At 35.2% G+C, this 6,713-nt stretch overlaps 1 protein-coding gene across 1 annotated transcript in view; it reads left to right on the forward strand.

Annotated features, from left to right (window-relative positions):
• LOC112426113 (splicing factor, proline- and glutamine-rich-like) overlaps positions 1-6,291 on the forward strand; it is a 182,642-nt gene extending 176,351 nt beyond the window's left edge. The window contains exon 9 of the mRNA XM_071085362.1: positions 4,077-6,291. The gene's annotated coding sequence lies outside the window, so the exon portion shown is untranslated. The remainder of the gene's footprint in view (positions 1-4,076) is intronic.
• Positions 6,292-6,713: the final 422 nt, after the last annotated feature.

The raw sequence follows: 6,713 nt of genomic DNA on the forward strand, positions 1-6,713 counted from the left end.
CTCCAGCTTTTCCATTGTAAAAGTAAGCCGTTTCCACTTTACACTGAATAGGCATTGTGGGTAGAAGTGCTTTGAAACTATAAGATTCCTCTTCTTCATCAAACTGTTAATGAATTCACTTGTGTCAGTAAGGGGTTCATCGTTTTCTATTTAATTTAATGGGTTATGATCCATTGCTGTCATTATTTTAAATCAACTTTGTCAACTAAGACATAATTACATATTATGAAATATAGCTGTTTTAGATATATGGGTTGATGAGTTTTTAAGAATAAGTGCACCTATGTAAACACCACACCAATCAACATATAGAAATTTTTCTTTCTTTCTTTTTCCTTTATTTTATTTATTTATTTATTTATTTTTGAGTGGAGTTTGGCTCTGTCGCCCAGGCTGGAGTGCAGAGGCGCTATCTCAACTCACTGCAAGCTCCGCCTCCGGGGTTCACGCCATTCTCCTGCCTCAGCCTCCCGAGTACCTGGGACTACAGGCACCCACCACCACACCCGACTAATTTTTTGTACTTTTAGTAGAGATGGGGTTTCACAGTGTTAGCCAGGATGTTCTCGATTTTCTGATCTCATGATCCATCCGCCTCAGCCTCCCAAAGTGCTGTGATTATAGGCGTGAGCCACCACGCCCTCCCCTTTTTATTTATTTTTGAGTCAGGGTCTCACCCTGTTGCCTAGGCTGGAGTGCAGTGGCACAATCACAGCTGACTGCATCCTTGACCTCCTGGGCCCAAGTGATCCTCCCACCTCAGCCTCCCAAGTAGCTGAGACTACAGCTGTGCACCACCATGCCTGGCTAAATTTTTTATTTTTTGTAGAGACAGGGACTTTCTATGTTGTCTAGCCTGGACTTGAACTCCTGGGCTCAAACAATCCTTTCACCTCGGCCTCCCAAAGTGCTTGGATTACAGGTGTCAGCCACTGTGCCTGGTTCAAAAATTTTCATCATCTTAAAAAGTTTCCTGGTAACTATTTGTGGTTAACCTACTTAACCACTTAATTGTTTTCTGTCAAAATACCTGGATTTTTCCTCTTCTAGAATTTTATATAAAAGGAATCATACAGTATGTACTCTTAAAACATAATGTGTTTGAGATTCACCCTTGTTGTTGCATGTATCCATTGCTCACTCTTTTTTATTGCTGAGTAGAATTTCAATATGTGGATATACTACAATTTATATATTCTCCAGTTGATGGACATTTTAGGTTTTCTTATTTAGAAGCAATTTTGAACAAAATTGCTGTGAACATTTGTAAACAAGTCTTTGCATGAACATATGTTTTATTTGATATGTATTTATTGAACTTCATAACACATTGCCAAACTGTTTTCCAAAGTCACTATAACATTTCTTAATCCCACCAGCAATATATGAGTTCCAGTTGCTCTGCATCCTCATAAACATTTAGAATTGTCCTTTTTATAATTAGCCATTCTTGGTGAGTGTGTATCTCATTGTGGCTTTAATTTGCATTTCACTGATAACATCTTTTTGTGGGTTTTTGGCCATTTGTACACTTTTGGAAGAGTCTTTTTATGCATTTTCCCCATATTTATTGGGTTGTATGCCTTCTGAATAATGTGTTTCAAGAGTTTTCATAGCTATCTATCCCTTGGTGAATTCATCTGGGTATAAACATAGGATAAATTCTTACAGATGTAGTTGTCAAGAATGCACTTTTTAAACTTTTGAGAGATCTGATTAATTACCCTCTGTAGAAACTATACCAATATATAATCCCCTTACCAATGTAGGAGACAGAACAAAAATATCAATATTATAAAGTTCAAATTAATTTTCAAATTTTATAGATATCATCTCTATTTATTAGATGTGTTTTAAAAAATGTGGACACAATGCACCTGGGGTAGAATTTCTTCCACATTACTTCATATAATATAGATAAAATCATTGAAATAATGGGATGTAGCAAAGCATTGTTAAGTTTTTAGGAGAAAATTTCTTAATGCAGAGCCATAAGGTATTATTGTTATGGCAAGATTCTGGCATCAAATAAACGGTCAAAAATAAAATTACAAATTAGCTTATAACAAAAATTTGTTACAACAGGTCCTAATATATGAGTATATAAATTCAACTTAATTAAATATATTTGGAAAAAGCCTCTTTATTTAAAATATTGCTAAAATATAAGACACTGCTGTAAATATATTTGAATACCAAAGATAAATTTTGTGGTAGTGTAAATAGATAAAGGTGACAAAATTATTCAAAATACAACTCTTTAATGAGTGCAGAGTTTTAGTTGGGGATGATGAAAATGTGCTAGAGATGGAGAATAGTGATGGTTACACAACAGTGTAAATGTACTTAATGCCACTGAACTATACACTTAAAATGGTTAAAATTGTAAACTTTATGTTAAATATATTTTACTACCATAAAAAATACAGAAAAAATCTAACTATTGTATTAGTTCAATATTTTTCTATATATCTATGTATATTTAAATGATTTCACACCATGTAAAAGTTTTTTATCTTACTAAAGAAAAAACCAATAAAAAGCCACTTCCTGTCCCTAAGTTTTTCTGTAACCCTTTGTTTTAATTCTACATTATATCAATGCACTTACTTCACATTTCATCACATTTCATCAGATAATATAGCTGTTGCTAAAAATATTTGAAAACTATGAAGAGGCAATGAATAATTATGTAAAGTCGTTATCCCATCACCTCTTTCCCCAACTAATCTATTTTGCAAATATGGGTTTTCATGTGTAGTTTCTTAAACACCTATGTTATTGTTAAAACAGTTTGTTTGAGCTTTCTTAAAAGTGATGATTCCATTGTCTATTTGTAAACTCCTGAAGTCTTTATTGACAAAGAAGACTCATCATTTTCAAAAGAAAAGGTCACTATATGAAATAGTCATGGTTCTGACTAAATAAAGATTTATAAAGACATTACAGATTTTATTTACTGCAATTATATTGAAAGCTCTTTCTCACAGAAAACAAACAGAAAGGATTATCTCCTTCAAGTATAGCATTAGCTTTTATGAGGAAATAATTGTATTTTACATAAGGGCATTTATCAATGATGCTAAAGGTTACCATGTCCAAATGTAAGATAAATGATAACAATTTCCATTTGTGGGTTTTAGGTCTCCAAAGAGTTTCCATTGCTTCTTTTGGTGGGGCAGTCTGGTGGCATAGTGTCAAGGGTTTTTATTCACATATTTTACAGATGAGATAACTGAGGTTTAAAAAAATTCAATGAGTTACCCAAAATCTCACACTGAAAGACATCCGTCTTGAACCAGCATTCTATGTGTCATTCCCAGACTGTCTCCCTTGACTAATGGTAACAGACTACCTTAATCCTTGGTTCATCACTAGTTACAACCGTATCACAAGCAATAAGGAGGCTGGTAGAGTATGTGGAATTGTGTAATGCCACTGTTACCAACGTAGGAACACCTCAAAGAACATATCTTCATGGTGTCACTGGAATACTTTTTATAAAATAATAAAAGCTCACAAAATTCTGTAAAGTTGACTTGCCATTTCTGCATTTATTATTCTATTTGATATTCAGGTACAGTTGCAACACATCTGTGAGGTAGCAGATAAGGCAGATGGCTAACAAACTCATTTATTTGGTAAATAGATAAACCAAAGCTTAGGGAAGCCAACAGATTTCTGAAGCTCATACAGTCAAGTGTGTTGCATAGTTGAGTTGGGATACAGTGCTAATTGTGCCCAGGTCTTCTCAGTCCAAATACTGAGTGAGTTCCATTAATGTGGAAGATAAATAAAAATATGGTGGATTTCATTACCAACATTATCTAAACTTTCTAGCGCCTAATAACGGGATCTTATGTTAAATGAATATTTTCCAGTCTGAAGTTTTAAATTTTCACCTCTAGAAGATACATTTGTGATTAAAAAGTTATGCTCAGATAGCTCTGCTTAAGATACTTGAGCTGAATTCAAGAAATCCTTCAGTTTCACAGCAGACATCTATAATGCCTAAGCTCTCAAGCCAGTTACTGAGAAAAGCAACTTGATATTTTTTCTTTCTTTCCTCTCTAAAGGATGAAAATGAAGAGTTTTCTCCTGAGAAAAGTGAGACACTGAAATATTTTCTGCCACAAGAAATGTTATTAAAAAGGTGAGGTATGTGCAACAAAATTCTGAGGTACCCTTCTATAAAATTAGAGATTGAATTCCCTCCTCAGTAATTACATAAATCACATTTATGGAACACTGCTTTTCACCAAATGAATAAATCATAGCTGCTAAGTGCTGAGTATCCCCATGTTCCATGGACAGGTCCTGTGGTCCCTGCTGGAATCTCGTTCCCTTGAACCACGCATTCCAGCTTCTGGCTGCCAAGTATTTTTATGTCTTCAATAAACTAAACTGAACCAAGCTATTATTACTGAATTGCAGACTATTAGAAGCCGAATGTAGCTGTTGGTGTATCACCATGGGAAATAAAAACTTATTATGTTCATTTTGTATGTAACCTCGACAGTTGCATTTGCAAGCAATCAGCATTTGCAGGGGCTGTTTCAGATCTGGAGAGGTTGCACAGGAGACCTCATCATGGTTTCTCTGCCTGCTTGGGGTTCCTAAGCTACCTGCCACAGAATTAATTGTGTAGAAATTGAAAGGATCAGACTTGTTTCCCAGGTTGCAGTGATATCTTGTTCAGTTGCTTAAAATAGTCTTGTTCTTCATGCACACAGAAGTGAGCTCTGTGTAAAAACAATAATAATAACAAAATAAAGTAATGGAGGATGAGCAAGAGTCATGTACATGGATCGCATGAGGTTAAAACCAACAGTGAATTTAATGTGATAGACATTCAACTCCAAGGAGACTGTAAATTTCCAGAGAAACATTGATTTTTAAAACGTTTGTTAAACAGAAATAAAAAATTATTTTTCCCAACACAATATCTATAGCATAAGTAGTTTGACTGCTAGCTAATATCTCTACCTCCATTAAGCAGAAGTCAGAAGCCCAGATATAAAAACAAAGCCCAGATTAAAGCAATTATCAGTTTTAACTACTGAAGTCTCTCCTAGCGGTAAAGCTACCAAAGCCATAGCTAAGTAATCCATATAGCACAAGGTTCTGAAGCCACGTAAAGTGTTTTAGGCAATAGCTACACAAAATCTGGAGACTTTCTCAAAATTTTTCTTAGTCTCTAGTGAACAGAGAAAAAAGCATTTCTCTTACACTAATTTGAAAATAAACTGTCCTACTACATTTTTCTATTGCTGCGTAACCAAATTCTCCTGCTTCAAAAAGGATATAAACCTCATGCAACAGAGTTCTGTGTCTTCTAAATACAAAAAGGATTGTATTCAAGCCTACTAACTCTGTAATTAGAGCAATCTAAATCTATCACTTTTACAATATTAGGTCCTCTCCAAAGGTCTTCTACAAAACGACTAACCAAAAGCCAACAAATGTAAAGAAATGGGAAATTTCACTTTCTTTTTATTAGGAGGATAAACAATACTCTAAAAAGGGAGCAGACAACCATGAAGTGGAAATTCGAGTCCATATCAAAAGAATGACAGCATTTTCTTGTCTGGCTTTTGCATTTACACAGAGGTCCTTCCAAATGATTTCAGAATAACATTCCCTTTTTCACCTGTGGTGGGCAAAACAACGGCCTCCAAGTATGCCCACATATTAATCCTTGAAACCCACAAAGATGTTACCTTACATAAAAAAGTGGATTTAAGGTGAAATTTACCCAAGCTAAACACCACAGAGAAATAAGATTTAAAAAGTGAACAGTAAACCCACTTGTAATCTCCCGTAAAAATAATTACAGAAGCAAAACATTTCTAGATTTGTTTCTGCAACTCAATGATAGCAGTATTTCTGCCTGACTATGCTCAGCGTGTAGGACTTTTCCTCAAGCTTGTTGCTTTGTGATCACAAGATGGTTGCTAGAGGTCTGGGCATCACATCCAATGGCAGGAAGGAGAATTTTTCTTTGTTTGTTTTTTGAGTGAAGTGTTTTTGTGAGATAAAAGCTTTCCCAGACACCCATGTTATGACTCCTTCTTGACCGTTTAAACATATGCACATGCTCTGGGTGTAAGGAAGACTGTAAAAGCAAGCATCTGGCATTTTCAGCTTGTAAAATGAGAGATAATCTCTGCCAGTAGTGAAAGAGGGGAGTGAGGAAAGCTGGTGAATGGCTTTTGGGTCAGAACCAGCATGGCTTAACAAATTCATTTTTTAAATTGCCAATAAGTTCCTAAGGAAAAATTTCACAGATTATTACTTCCTCTTTCATTTCTTTTCTTTTCTTTTTTTTTTTTTTGAGATGGAGTCTCGCTCTGTTGCCCAGGCTGGAGTGCAATGGCGCAATCTTGGCTCACTGCAAGCTCCGCCTCCTGGGTTCACCTTCCTCTTTCATTTCCAATGACACAGAATCGTCTCAAACCCTATTGTTTTACCAGCCTCCCCTCCATTAGTTTCAATTTCCTTCCATCCATAGGATAAACTAGATTTTCAACAGTATCCTTGATTACCTCATTGCTTCTTTCCAAACTCCATAGTAGTTTTGCCTTTTGAACCCCATGGGGTAATGGATTGTGTGTTTTTAAGGATTTCCATCACAAAAGTGTCTTTTGTGGTATTCCCAAAAATTATTCCCCAAACTCATTTCCTTTCAAGTGTTTTATGGATAATCATAAAGA

Source organism: Macaca nemestrina, chromosome 19 (assembly GCF_043159975.1).
Source record: "Macaca nemestrina isolate mMacNem1 chromosome 19, mMacNem.hap1, whole genome shotgun sequence".
Classification (NCBI taxonomy): Eukaryota; Metazoa; Chordata; class Mammalia; order Primates; family Cercopithecidae; genus Macaca; species Macaca nemestrina.